At 42.2% G+C, this 14,895-nt stretch overlaps 1 protein-coding gene across 1 annotated transcript in view; it reads right to left on the bottom strand.

Moving 5' to 3' along the window:
* The window catches only part of MYLK (myosin light chain kinase), a gene marked incomplete at its 5' end in the record, with an annotated part of 266,723 nt that extends 263,302 nt beyond the window's left edge, over positions 1-3,421 (bottom strand). Inside the window, one exon of the mRNA XM_082655466.1 lies at positions 3,404-3,421. The remainder of the gene's footprint in view (positions 1-3,403) is intronic.
* Between the last annotated feature and the right edge of the window lie 11,474 nt (positions 3,422-14,895).

Below are 14,895 nucleotides of genomic sequence, written 5' to 3'. Positions count from 1 at the left end.
CAACGACGGAAGCTCAACAGTGTAGCTATTTGGTTCCTGAAAGATTATGAGAACTAACTCATAAGGTCCCGCGTTAACAAATCAGCATCCATCCGATTTGGGGGCCCAGGGTCCGGGGTGGGGGGAGGAGGGCGGAATCAAGCAGCAGATCCGAAAGAAAAGGAAATCCTCTCCTCAGCCCGTTTCTTTTGTCTCCAGACGGCCCAAGAGAAGAGGGGAGGGGAGAAAGGGGGACAGAAGTACCAACAATGGGGGGAGGGGACAACAGTGGGATATTCAAGAAGCCAGATCTATACATAAATTGCCACAGCTCCCTTGTAGGGTGTCCATTGTACGCATTCACCCTCAGATAAAAGGGACAGTGAGCAGCGGAACAATGTGAGCCTCTGGAAATCCAGCCTTATCCCCACAAGCTACAAACAGGGAGCAATTCTTACTGGCTCGCCTCCATTTCACAAGGGCTGCAGCCCTGACAACAGGTGCATCCAACAGGGCAGGAGGGACGCATCTGCTGACCTGTAGTGACAAATACTGAGGTCCACCCACCTTGAGAGTGTAAGAACTGCATTTGCTCAACCTGTTGGCTTAAAACAAACGGAAAAGTATGAAGCCAAAACTCAATAAAGAGACAAGGGCATTCATCTGCGGAACTGCACAGGTGGGAGAGGCTCACACGGCAGACCCTGGCCCAGCACACTCACCTTTCAGTGCTTGTGGAGCAGGGGGCTAAGGGAGCAGAAGGGAGGGGGCAGATGTCACGTGGCACAGGATCCTGTCCTAGTGACTCTTCTGCGCTGCTCTCACTCTGGACTCCCAGCCCCATGCCACCCAAGTGTCCACATGCAAACAGTCCTACCTCGTGTCCTCTGGGTATACTCTCTGCGGGTCAGAGGAGAATGACAAATAGTCAAGTTGGGAGAGGACAACGTCTTTTATTCGGAAAGGTTACTTTCTAAGGGTTGTACTCTAAATTTCCCTACATTTACAGAAAGGATAGGACAGGAAGCTTTTAAGAATGAACAATTTCCCAATCAGAGTATGTTGGTTCGAACCGGGGGAAGGGCAGTTAGGCTTCCAAGCGGCCCTGGTGTATATTTCCAGAATACGAAGAAGTGTTGTTCTCAGAAAGATACTAAAAGTCCACATGTTCATGGGATCTCTGCACCCCTACCTCCAGGCTGGGCTGCATTCTCAAACTGTCACCTCTTGAACCTCTTAAAAAGCAAAGCGCCAATAAATCAACTGTTTCACAGACTCATTCTCATATCTTGGGGGGGAAGCAAGGGGTCATTCTTGTAGACACTGAGTACACGGTGACCCCAGAGCATTCACAGTCTGTTTCTCTGAGGCTGGGGCAGAACTCCCCAGCTACGATCAAAACCCCTCCTCCACTTGTGGCACTGCAAGGGCCTCTCAACCCCAGCACCATCTGGGGCCAGCCTCCTTTTCTGACAAGCCTTCCCAGCAGACTCCCCTGCAGCTGCCAGCCAGAGGCCCCTGCTCTATAGTGACTACACCTGTCTGTCTAAGGTCCAGGCTGCAGGTGAGTCCACCTAAGCTTACCAGTTAGACCAGGAACTTCCCCAGGGCCTAGTCTGCTCTGTACATGTCCCCCAAGATCTAACCCCTGAGGAAAGTCTCCTGATAAGAGGATCAGCAAACCTCATATAAAGAAAATACTCCAAGGCCCCAGCTACCCCCTCCTCAGTTATTTAGTTACTGCACAAAAGAAACCAAACACACAGATCCTTTGCCACTGTGGGGTAGTTTTCCGAGCTCATGTCTAGTAGTGCACGAGGACCAGCATTTTTTTGTATCATGAGTGAAGGCACAGAGAGGCACATCTTGGTGAAAAGGCTCTTGTCCCCAGAGTACCCACTACCCCATCCAGTAGCCAGCGTCCAGCCACTCCCCACCCAGGGCCAAGTGCCCAGGCTCCTCCCTGCTCTGGATGAAGGCTACTGGCCCACCTAGGATGGGAGACAAAGGGCCAACCTCACTCTGGGCATGAAGAAAGAACATTCCATACCAGCCTAGGGCACTATGGTGCCAGCAGCATCACCTTCTACATCCCTGCAGTACGCAGGGCAGGGAAAGAGACTATGACAGAGGATCACCGAAGAGAGAAGGGAAGGGGGTCAGGAATTTAAAAGTAAAGAGATGGAGGGGAAGAGGGAAATAAAGTGAAAAAAACAAAAAATATTTTACTAGAACCTGAAATGCCTTTTAGGCACCCAGAAGCACCTACACTTCCCCCAGAGACTTGCATTGTGGGTCCCTGATGCTTTGAAGTGTGAGGGGTTCCCTAAATGGTTCTCTCAAGCCCCTCATTTGCAAATAACTCATTGACAAGTTGTGCATTTTGACAAAAGATTGCACTAAAGCAGGGAAGAACCTACAGCCCCAGCTGGAAGGGGGATGCAACACTAGGCAGGCTCCCGAGGTCTTGGGGGCTGCGGGGGCGGATTGCACATACTCTGCTCTTTGCGCTTGGAGAGAGGAAGGATGGTAAAACCAGCGGCCTGAGGCCTGGCACTGTTCCCACCGCCCGGGTGTTCCCCCACCAGGGCCCAGCTCCTTCAATTGCAAGGGCTATTTTTACCCCTTCTAGGACTCAAAGAAGCTGGGTCTTTCTCCCTCAGGTTACTATATAGAGGATGTGCCCTCCCAACAACAACGAGATGCTCTCCCCATCAGCCCGTCTTCACATCTGCAATACCACTCCTAGAAATTCAGCCCTTTGGGTCTTGAAGAGTGTAAGTAGCCACAGTTCCCAGGGAGGAGCTCTGCCTTAACCATAGACAGCTAACACCTGGGAATTAGTTTAGCCTAAACTTTCCAACCGCAATGATCTGCGAACAAGGGTCCTTCAACCATGAAACTCCGGTCGAAGACAAGGAGGCACTACAGGCGAGGGGCTTCAGTGAGGAGCAGGGAGGGAGAGCAAGACTGTGACGCCCGACGCCCCAGTTTTGCCTAGGACGCCGGGGCTGCCGCCACTGCCCTATCTTCCCTGACTCGCGTTTAGGCTAGAAGGACTTTCACGTGGCACCTTCGCCCCCGCAGCTGGGAGAAGAGCCCACCTCTCTTCCTTGAAGGCTAGCGGCTATTTGCAGCCCTCAAATCAAAAGCGCCCCCTTCGGATGACGCCTATAGAGACAACGGCATAACTGTCCCCAAGCACCTCACCTTTCAAAAGAAAACCGTGCTGCCTGGAAACGCTGGGGTCGCCGCCTTACGCGCCACACCCCGCCCCAACTCCTCGCCGCACGTAGGAACCCCTCTCGAACAGTGGAGCCAGGGGCAGGCTCCCGAGGGAGGGTCCCGACCCCGGGACCCCCGCCCTCGAGGAATGACTCCCAGGGACCGCGCCGGGACAAAAGCGTGGGGCGGGCTCACTCACCCGCGCGGCGAAAGCGGCCCGGGAGCCGAGGCACGGCGCTCGGCGGGGGCGTCCCGGCCACCGGCGCGCAGCGCAGGTTCAGCGCTCAATCCGCCGCCGGCTGCGGACCGGGAGGCGCTGGGAGCCCGCGAGGCCAGTCCCGCACGGGACGGGGCGGGGCGAGGGTGAATAGCCGGCGAGAAAGCGAGCAAGTGGGAGAGCAAACGCGAGTGTGCTAACGACTGAGAGCACGGCGCTCCGAGTCCAGACCCAAAAGGCCGCCTCTGGCTCACACGCGCTGATTTGCATGTCATTTGCATAGCGCTCTGGGAATGGACCTGCGGTCCTTCCGCCACGCCTACCCGCCCTCCTCCCACTGGTCGGGAGAGGAGAATCCGGAGCGGAACCGAGCGCTGGACGTCGGTTCACCTCGCCCTTCCCCCGCACCGCCCCAACTCCTCCTTGCACACCGGACTGGTGGCCTTCAGGGTGTTTTCTCATGTTTTCCCGTGGAAGACCACTTGATACACAAAAGAAGAACACACTGGAAAAACTCTGTAGACTTTAAAATTAATTTTTTCTTTGATATGGCTATCAAAAACAACAACGAATCGAGTAGATTCCCCCAAATGAATGCAATTTTGGTTTTTGGACAAAGTATCGCGAAAAACTTGCTCATTTTCAAAATTGGACACAAGGTGCAATTTTGTTCTGCCTAGATAACACAGTCCTTAAAAAGGCGGGTTCTGGGGCTTCCCTGGTGGCGCAGTGGTTGAGAGTCCGCCTGCCGATGGAGGGGAGACGGGTTCGTGCCCCGGTCCGGGAAGATCCCACATGCCGCGGAGCGGCTAGGCCCGTGAGCCATGGCAGCTGAGCCTGCGCACCCGGAGCCTGTGCTCCGCAACGGGAGAGGCCACAGCAGTGAGAGGCCCGCGTACCGCAAAAAAAAAAAAGGCGGGTTCTGGAGTTGAGAACCCTACCGCTTACTTTACAGCTGCAAAGTTTGGGGCAAGTTACTAATCTCTGTTACTCTGTCTTCTTATCTCTAAAATGGGACAATCTGCCTCATAGGAATGTAAAGGCTTCACTGAGATAAGCCAGGTAAAGTGCTTAGGATAGCGCCTAACAGTTACTTTTAAACGTGCGAGTATGATCTATATCTACTTAATGGAGAGGCAATCAGACCAAGGCGAGGCAAAAAAGAGGAAGGTAGAGGTAGAGGAAGAGGCTATAGATGGCAAAGAGAGAACGGCCTAAGATTAGAGACAGTCTCTCAAAGGTTCAGGCCAGGGTTCCCCCACCCAATTCTGCTGTTAGGCTAACCAGACCCAGCTCTGAGAAAGCATTTCTATATCTTATTTCCCCTCAGAAGATCCAGCTGTGAATGCAATTTGAAACGTTATCATGGGATGTTCTGGATAAATATTAAAAATGTTCAACTCAGCTACCTCTTAAAAAAAAAAAAATTGAATCTAAAGGAAGCAAAGTCTGTTCTGTGGTGGACAGTCCCAGATTGGGAGACCTGAGTGTTAGACCTGGTTCTGGCACTAGCTTCGTGGAGCTTGTGGGAGTCACCATCTCTGGCCCTCAGTTTTCTAATCTGGAAAATGAGGAAGCTCCTTGGGATGTTTTTTGTTTTTTTGTTTTTTTCAGGCATCTTCCAGCTCTGAAACTTTAGCCCCAGGGTTCCTCTGATATTTTCCTTTGTTGTGTGTTAAGAATCCTTCATTGGTTTGGAGGATAACTATACAGCCTTTTCAAAATTAATATTTTTCCTCTTGCCTAATATTTAGTTTGCATCTGATATGAAATATTTTGTAGAGCTTCCTGATCTCTTCATTTGGACCCTTTCCTTCCCCCCCCCAAACTGTTTATTCCAGGTAAAGGAGTACTTATTATGCTTTTTATAGTAAAATAAAACACAAGTACAGAAAAACCACACAAAACAAGTATATAGATTATATAGACTGGTGAATTTTTATGAGGCAAACATCCTTGTAGTCACCACCCAAGTCAGCAAATAGACCTCTGCCAGCCACCCCAGAAGCCTCTCCATGTGCCCCATCCCTATCCCTATCACTTTTGCTAGTTTCTTTACATAATTATCTCCCAAGTTGCATCTTGCCCATTTTTTTTTTTAACTTGATGTGCCTTTTAAGCCTTTTGTTACAATTTATCTGTTGAAGGACAATAGGCCTTTTGACCTGTGGAGTTTCCCACAGTCTGGGAACTGTACTTTTTATTTTTATTTTTTTTTTGCGGTACGCGGGCCTCTCACTGCTGTGGCCTCTCCCGTTGCGGAGCACAGGCTCCGGACGCGCAGGCTCAGCGGCCATGGCTCACGGGCCCAGCCGCTCCGCGGCACGTGGGATCTTCCCAGACCGGGGCACGAACCCATGTCCCCTGCATCGGCAGGCGGACTCTCAACCACTGCGCCACCAGGGAAGCCCTGAGAACTGTATTTTAATAGGGTACTTCAGCATATTCCTCTGTCCTCTGCATTTCTTGCAAACTGGCAACTGCCCCAGAGGTTTCACCAGTCTGAGGTTCCATCTGTCTGGCAAAACTGCAGATGGTGGTGTGTTCTTTCATCAGGAGGTTGGTAATGTCTGGTTTTGCTCTTTTTCTTTTGAGGCTAGCAGGTGTTCATGCTGAATTCCGAGAACCCTGAATTAAGTCACTGAGGGTTGCAAAATGGTGATATTTTAATTCTATAATTTTGTTTTTATTTTTTAGCTGAATAAGTTTATAAGGAGATGTTTCCTCTCATCCAGTATTTTGTTACCATGAGATAAGTTCTTAAGAGAAAATTTGGGTAAATACTTGCTTTTTTCTTTTAATTTACCAGTTTCCAAGATAATGAATTGGTTCTCTGTCATCCTCAAAAGGTGACTTAATTAGGTTTCTTAGTGTCATTATAATTCATGGATTTACATCTAGTTGATGTGTTTCAATCTACTGTAATTCTAATCTTTATTAAAGCTCAAACTGTCCAATCTTTGGCCAGTAGGTATCTTCCTTTCTACCTAGTATGACAAGATGTTCCAGGCTCATTTTGTACATTTGCTGCTCCAGACCTGGAATCAGCCATTTCTCCAAAAGAAGCACTAATTACCTTTATTTATTGATACCTTTATTGATATGGACACTAGGGGGTGTTCATTGCTACTAGGTTGGTAACTGTTTCTAGGTCTTTTCAATAGGTAAAATTGGGATAGAATACTTCATGAGTTCATGTTACTATTTCTAATTCAATTTCAGGACTACAGTGTTTTCAATTAACCCCTTCTAAATTACATCAGGATCTCAGAAGAAATTCCACATGGAGAATTCCAGTTCTCAAGAATTTACGGATCCACCAGAGGGCAGACAGCAGAAGCAAGAAGAACTACAATCCTGCAGCCTGTGGAACAAAAACCACATTCACAGAAAGATAGACATGGTGAAAAGGCAGAAGGCTATATACCAGATGAAGGAACAAGATAAAACCCCAGAAAAACAACCAAATGAAGTGGAGATAGGCAACCTTCCAGAAAAAGAATTCAGAATAATGATAGTGAAGATGATCCAGGGCCTCAGAAAAAGAATGGGGGCAAAGATCAAGAAGATGCAAGAAATGTTTAACAAAGACCTAGAAGAATTAAAGAACAAACAAACAGAGATGAACAATACAATAACTGAAATGAAAACTACACTAGAAGGAATCAATTGTAGAATAACTGAGGCAGAAGAACGGATAAGTGACCTGGAAGACAGAATGGTGGAATTCACTGCTGCAGAACAGAATAGAGAAAAAAGAATGAAAAGAAATGAAAACAGCCTAAGAAACCTCTGGGACAACATTAAACGCAACAACATTCTCATGATAGGGGTCCCAGAAGGAGAAAAGAGAGAGAAAGGACCCAAGAAAATATTTGAAGGGATTATAGTTGAAAACTTCCCTAACATGGGAAAGGAAATAGCCAGTCAAGTCCAGGAAGCACAGAGAGTCCCATACAGGAGAAAACCAAGGAGAAACATGCCGAGACACACAGTAATCAAATTGGCAAAAATGAAAGGCAAAGAAAAATTATTGAAAGCAGTAAGGGAAAAACAACAAATAACATACAAGGGAACTCCCATAAGGTTAACAGCTGATTTCTCAGCAGAAACTCTACAAACCAGAAAGGAGTGGCATGATATACTTAAAGTGATGAAAGGGAAGAACCTACAACCAAGATTACTCTACCTGGCAAGGATCTCATTCAGATTCGATGGAGAAATCAAAAGATTTACAGATAAGCAAAAGCTAAGAGAATTCAGCACCACCAAACCAGCTCTACAACAAATGCTAAAGGAACTTCTCTAAGTGAGAAACACAAGAGAAGAAAAGGACCTACAAAAACAAACCCAAATCAATTACCAAGAAAATGGTAATAGGAACATACATATCGATAATTACCTTAAATGTGAATGGATTAAATGTTCCAACCAAAAGACACAGGCTCACTGAATGGATACAAAAACAAGACCCGTATATATACTGTCTACAAGAGACCCACTTAGGACCTAGGGACACATACAGACTGAAAGTGAGGGGATGGAAAAAGATATTCCATGCCAATGGAAATCAAAAGAAAGCTGGAGTAGCAATACTCATATCAGATAAAATAGACTTTAAAATAAAGAATGTTACAAGAGACAAGGAAGGACACTACATAATGATCGAGGGATCAATCCCAGAAGAAGATATGACAATTATAAATATATATGCTCCCAACATAGGAGCACCTCAATACATAAGGCAACTGCTAACAGCTATAAAAGAGGAAATTGACAGTAACACAATAATAGTGGGGGACTTTAACACCTCACTTACACCAATGGACAGATCATCCAAACAGAAAATTAATAAGGAAACACAAGCTTTAAATGACACAACAGACCAGATAGATTTAATTGATATTTATAGGACATTCCATCCAAAAACAGCAGATTACACTTTCTTCTCAAGTGCACATGGAACATTCTCCAGGATAGATCACATCTTGGGTCACAGATCAAGCCTCAGTAAATTTAATAAAATTGAAATCATATCAAGCATCTTTTCTGACCACAAGGCTATGAGATTAGAAATCAATTATGTGGAAAATCCATAAAAACACAAACACATGGAGACTATACAATATGTTGCTAAATAACCAAGAGATCACTGAAGAAATTAAAGAGGAAATAAAAAAATACCTAGAGACAAATGACAGTGAAAACATGATGATCCAAGACCTATGGGATGCAGTTCTAAGAGGGAAGTTTATAGCAATACAAGCCTACCTCGAGAAACAAGAAAAATCTCAGATAAACAATCCAACCTTACACCTAAAGGAACTAGAGAAAGAAAAACAAACAAAACCCAAAGTTAGCAGAAGGAAAGAAATCATAAAGATCAGAGCAGAAATAAATGAAATACAAACAAAGAAAACAATAGCAAATATCAATAAAACTAAAAGTTGGTTCTTTGAGAAGATAAACAATATTGATAAGCCCTTAGCCAGACTCATCAAGAAAAAGAGGGAGAGGACTCAAATCAATAAAATTAGAAATGAAAAAGGAGAAGTTACAACTGACAATGCAGAAATACAAAGCGTCCTAAGAGACTACTACAAGCAACTCTATGCCAATAAAATGGACAACCTGGAAGAAATGGACAAATTCTTAGAAAGGTATAACCTTCCAAGACTGAACCAGGAAGTAATAGAAAATATGAACAGACCAACCACAAGTAATGAAATTGAAACTGTGACTAAAAATCTTCCAACAAACAAAAGCCCAGGACCAGATGGCTTCACAGGTGAATTCTATTAAACATTTAAAGAAGAGCTAACACCCATCCTCTCAAACTCTTCCAAAGAATTGCAGAGGAAGGAACACTCGCAAACTCATTCTATGAGGTCACCATCACCCTGATACGAAAATCAGACAAAGATCCTACAAAAAAAGAAAATTACAGACCAATATCACTGATGAATATAGATGCAAAAATCCTCAACAAAATATTAGCAAACAGAATCCAACAACACATTAAAAGGATCATACACCATGATCAAGTGGGATTTATCCCAGGGATGCAAGGTTTCTTCAATATACGCAAATCAATCAATGTGATACACCATATTAACAAATTGAAGAATAAAAACCATATGATCATCAAAAAGAAAAAACTTTTATATATTAGCAAATAAAATCCAGTAAAAAAAAAGATTTATATATAAAGTAATTGACCAAGTAATGTTTATATCAGGAGTGCAAATTTGGTTTTACATTTGGAAATACATTTCACCATATTAACAGAATAAAGGAGAAAATCCATATGATCATCTAAATAAAGACAGGAAAAAACATATAACAAAAATTTAACAACAAATTGATAAGAAACACTATCACCAAATTAGGAACAGAACTTCCTCAATCTGATAAGGAACTTCTACAGAAAAATATAGCACTGACGCCATGCTTAGTTATCACACTGTATGTTTTTGCTATAAAATTTGGCACACGGCAAGATTGTCCTCTCTCATCACTCTTATTCAACATTTCAGCAATAACGTGTAAAAAAGAATTAAAAGACATTCAGACTGAACAGGAAGAAGCAAAGGTGTCTTTATTTGTAGATTTCATAATTGTTATTTTAAAAATGCTAAGAAATATACACCAAAACTATTATATTTAATAAATAAATTTACCAACATTAGAGAACAATAGGTTAATATACAAAGAGTAATTTTATTTTTATTTACTAGCAATAAACAATTGGAGATAAAACCTATTGAAAAAAAAGAATTTATTTACTACTTTGTTTTATTTCATATTAAACACACAACAATCACAAAGTAACAATATTAATACTATCATCACCAATTCTAATTGTTGAAAACAGTTAATTTTTGCATATATTATCCATTTTATTATAGTTGGGCTCTAATAGTTGTCAGCCTCTATAGCTAGCCCGTGTGTACTATAATCTTCCTCATTTAGCCCTCATTTAATCTTTTTTTTTTTTTTTTTGGCCATGCCACACGGCATGCGGGATCTTAGTTCCCCAAACAGGGATTGAACCCATGCCCCCTGCAATGGAAGCATGGAGTCTTAACCACTGGACTGCCAGGAAATTCCCAGCCCTCATTTAATCTTAGTTCCATAGGTAAATATATATTTAATCCTCATCATAAATTCCTTATGTCTCTCTAATCTAGCCATTTTGGTTGTCTGAAAGCTTGTCCTCTGTAGATTCCTTAGAATGGGCTTATGGAAAGAGTATTCCCTGAGTTTTTTTATGTTGATTACAATATATCTATGCCATTTATACTTGAAGGTCAATTTTACTGGATATTTTACTTGACTTGCATTTTCTTTCCTTGAAAATCTTAAATATGTTTTGACACTTACTTATGGCATAAAGAATTGCTGTTAAAAAGTCTGATAGTCTACTTTTCTATCCCTTTTAAGTTATATGCTCTTTTTGCATAGATACTTAAAGAACTTTATCTTTTTTCATTAAAGTCCAGTGATTTTACTAGAATATGTATATTGATTATTCTGGTTTGCTATTTCTCAGGTAGACAGTGTGTTCTTTTAAAATGTAGCTTTAAACATATATATTAAATTTCTCTATATTTACATTATATATTTAATTTTAGGAAAGTTTTTCTGTAATTATAATTTTTAATATTTGTTCTGTTCCCTTGCTTTAAATTGCTTCCCTGGGAACTTCCATCATCTGTATGTTGGACCTCTTTTTCCTGTCTCCAATATTTGTTCCTTTCCCTCAAATACTTTGAATTTCCTTCTTCATTTCTTTTTTTTAAATTAATTAATTTTTATTTTTGGCTGCCTTGGGTCTTCATTGCTGCGCACGGGCTTTCTCTAGTTGTGGTGAGTGGGGGTTACTCTTCGATGTGCTGTGTGGGCTTCTCGTTGCAGTGGCTTCTCTTGTTGTGGAGCACGGGCTCTAGGTGCGTGGGCTTCAGTAGTTGTGGCACACAGGCTCAGTAGTTGTGGTGCATGGGCTTAGTTGCTCTGTGGCACGTGGGATCTTCCCGGGCCAGGGCTCGAACCCGTGTCCCGTGAGTTGGCAGGCAGAGTTTTAACCACTGTGCCACCAGGGAACCCCCCTTCATTTCTTTTTGATTTTAAAATTTTCTCTCCTTTTCACCTTCTCTTTCAATGTTTTGTTTGTTGTGTTTCTTTGCTTTTGTGTCACTTATACTTTAATCTTCATTTCTCAATTTTTTTTTTTACTATTCTAATTCTTCTTTGAATTCTGATCCAATTTCTGAGTTTCTCTAATTCTGATGTATGTTGTTCTTATGTCACTTTCTCAATGACTTTCAGCTCTCTTAGGACATTAGAGCTTTGATTTGTTTTTTGAGCATATCTTTCTGGCAGGTATTCATTGTAGGGATGTTAATCTGATCTGATCCTTATTCCCTTTTTTTTCCTTAGTTTTGCCGGAGAGTTGACTTTGACTCTTTTCTGTTGTTCATTTTAACATGAATTTTATTTTCCTGAACTTCTAGAAGGAGATTTAATCCAGATAGCTTTTTTTTTGTGTATGTGGTACGCGGGCCTCTCACTGCCGTGGCCTCTCCCGTTGCGGAGCACAGGCTCCGGACGCACAGGCTCAGCAGCCATGGCTCTTGGGCCCAGCCGCTCCGTGGCATGTGGGATCTTCCCAGACCCGGGCACAACCCACATCCCCTGCATCGGCAGGCGAACTCACAACCACTGAGCTACCAGGGAAGCCCCAGATAGCTTTTTTAACTTCACAGAACTCTCCATTTTGTTGTTTCTGTGGAATGTTAAAAAAAATTTTGGTGGCTGGACTTCTGAGATTTCCTGGCTTTGCTCCTCTCACTCACTTTTATCTGGCTCTTCCTTTTCCTTCAACTCTGTTTTCCCTATCATGTCAATTTTTTTTCACTTTTTAAAAATTGTGGCAAAATATACGTAAGATATACCATTTTAACCATTTTAAAATGTACAATTTAGTGACATTAAGTACATTCACAGTGTTGTATAACCACCACCATTATGTATTTCCAGACTTTTTCATCATCCCAAACAGAAACTCCATGTACATTAAGCAATAACTCCCCATACCCCCTTCTCTCCAGTCTGTGGTAACCTCCATTCTACTTCCTGTTTCTATCAATGTTCCTAATCTAATAGATACCTCATATAAGTGGAATTATACAATATTTGTCCTTTTGGTGTTGTTATTTCATTTAGCATAAAACAAGGGTCATCTATATTGTACCATGTATCAAAACTTCATTTCTTTTTATAGCTGAATAATAATATTCCATTGTATGTATAAACCAAATTTTGTTTATCCATTCATCTAGTGATGGCTGCTTGAATAGTTTCCACTTTTTGGCTATTATGAATAATGACATTATGAATATTGGCATACAAGTATCTGTTTGAGTCCCTGTTTTCAACTCTGTTGGGTATATATCTAAGAGTGGAATTGCTGGGTCATATGATAAGTCTCTTTATAACTTTTTGAGGAACAACCAAACTATTTCCATAGTGTCTGTACCATTTTACATTCCCACCAACAATGCACAGAGGTTCCAAATTCTCAACATCCTTACCAATGTTTTTGAGATTTCTTATTTGACCTATGTGTTATCTAGAAGCATATTGTTTAATCTCCAAGTATTTGGGGGCATTTCCCAGCTATCTTTCTGTTATTGGTTTCTAGTTTAATTCCATTGTGGTCTGAGAGCAGACATTGTGTGGTTTTTATTCTTTTGAATTTAAGGTGTGCTTTAAGGTCCAGAATGTGGTCTATCTTGGTGAATGTTCCATGTGAGTTTGAGAAGAATGTGTATATTTCTGTTGTTAGATGGTCTATAGATGTCAATTTTTTTCCAGTTGATTGATGGTGTTGTGAATTCAACTATGTCCTTACTGATTCTACCTGCTGACTTATCTATTTTTGATAGAGAGGTGATGAAGTCTCCTACTGTAATAGTGGATTCATCTATTTCTCCTTGTAGTTCTATCAGTTTTTGCCTCATGTATTTTGTTGCTCTGCTGTTACACACATACATGTTAAGGATTATTATGTCTTCTTGGAGAATCGACCCCTTCAGCACTATTTAATGCCCTTCTTTATCCCTAACTTTCATTGCTCTGAAATCTGCTTTGTCTGAAATTAGTATAAATACTCCTGCTTTTCTTGATTAGTGTCAGAATAGTATATCTTTTTTTTTTTTTTTTTTTTTTTGTGGTACGCGGGCCTCTCACCGTTGCGGCCTCTCCTGTTGTGGAGCACAGGCTCCGGACGCGCAGGCCCAGCGGCCATGGCCCACGGGCCTAGCCGCTCTGCGGCATGTGGGATCCTCCCAGACCAGGGCACAAACCCGTGTCCCCTGCATCGGCAGGCGGACTCTCAACCACTGCGCCACCAGGAAAGCCCAGAATAGTATATCTTTATCCAACCATTTACTTTGAATTTGAATGTGTCATATTTAAAGTGGGTTTCTTGTAGACGGCATAGAATTGGGTCCTGTTTTTTGATCCACTCTGACAATATCTGTCTTTTAAGTTGGTGCATTTAGACCATTGACATTCAAAGTGATTATTGGTATAGTTGGGTAATAAGCTACCATATTTCTTACTATGTTCTATTTGTTATCCTTGTTCTTTTCTCTGATACTCACTGTGAGAACCAACTTGAGGTATTGGAGGTGAAGCACAAAAGTGTAGGCCACTTCCCCACTCCATGTCTGGGTGTCTCTAAATTTTTTAACTCTTAGACTCCTCTACACTGAGCTTCCATCAATTTGTCAATTGATGTCAATTTGACAATTGTCAATTTGTCAATCCAGGTTTTTCCTCCCCTGGCGCTCATTCCTGCAGAGGTGTCTGTTCATGGGTTTTTGCAGTAAGCTGTGATCCTTTGTCTCCATCTGTTTGTCTCTCCAATATTGGAAGCAATGGTTTGCCCTGTGAGATCACTTCTCTTACAGATCTAAGAAGTGTTGTTAATTTTTCAGTTTGTTCAGCTTTTTATGTGTTGTCAGGGTGGAGATGTCCATACTTCTTACATTCCAGACCAGAAACTAGAAGTCTCTCATCAACATTTTAAGTTTTCTGGGATTTTTTTTTCTTTCTTTTTTTTTTATAATAGCCATCTTAGCAGTTGTGAAGTATATCCCATTGTGGTTTTGATTTGCCTTTCCCTGATGACTAATGATGTTAAGCATATTTTCATGTGCTTATTGGCCATTTGTATATCTTCTTTGGAGAAATGTCTTTGAATTATTTTGCCCCTTTTTAAATTAGATTGTTGTTTTTTTTTTATCATTGAGTTTTAGGGGTTCTTTATATATTCTGGATACTAATCCTTTGTTGGATATATGATTTGCAAATATTTTCTCCCATGCTGTGGGTTGCCTTTTCACATCATTGTGTCCTATGATGCCAAAAGTTTTAAATTTTGATGAGATTCAATTTATCTATTTTTT

Source organism: Grampus griseus, assembly GCF_964374135.1.
Source record: "Grampus griseus genome assembly, chromosome: 5".
In the NCBI taxonomy this organism is placed as follows: Eukaryota; Metazoa; Chordata; class Mammalia; order Artiodactyla; family Delphinidae; genus Grampus; species Grampus griseus.
Note: the sequence above shows the minus strand (reverse complement) of the source record. Positions and strands in the feature narration are given on the sequence as shown.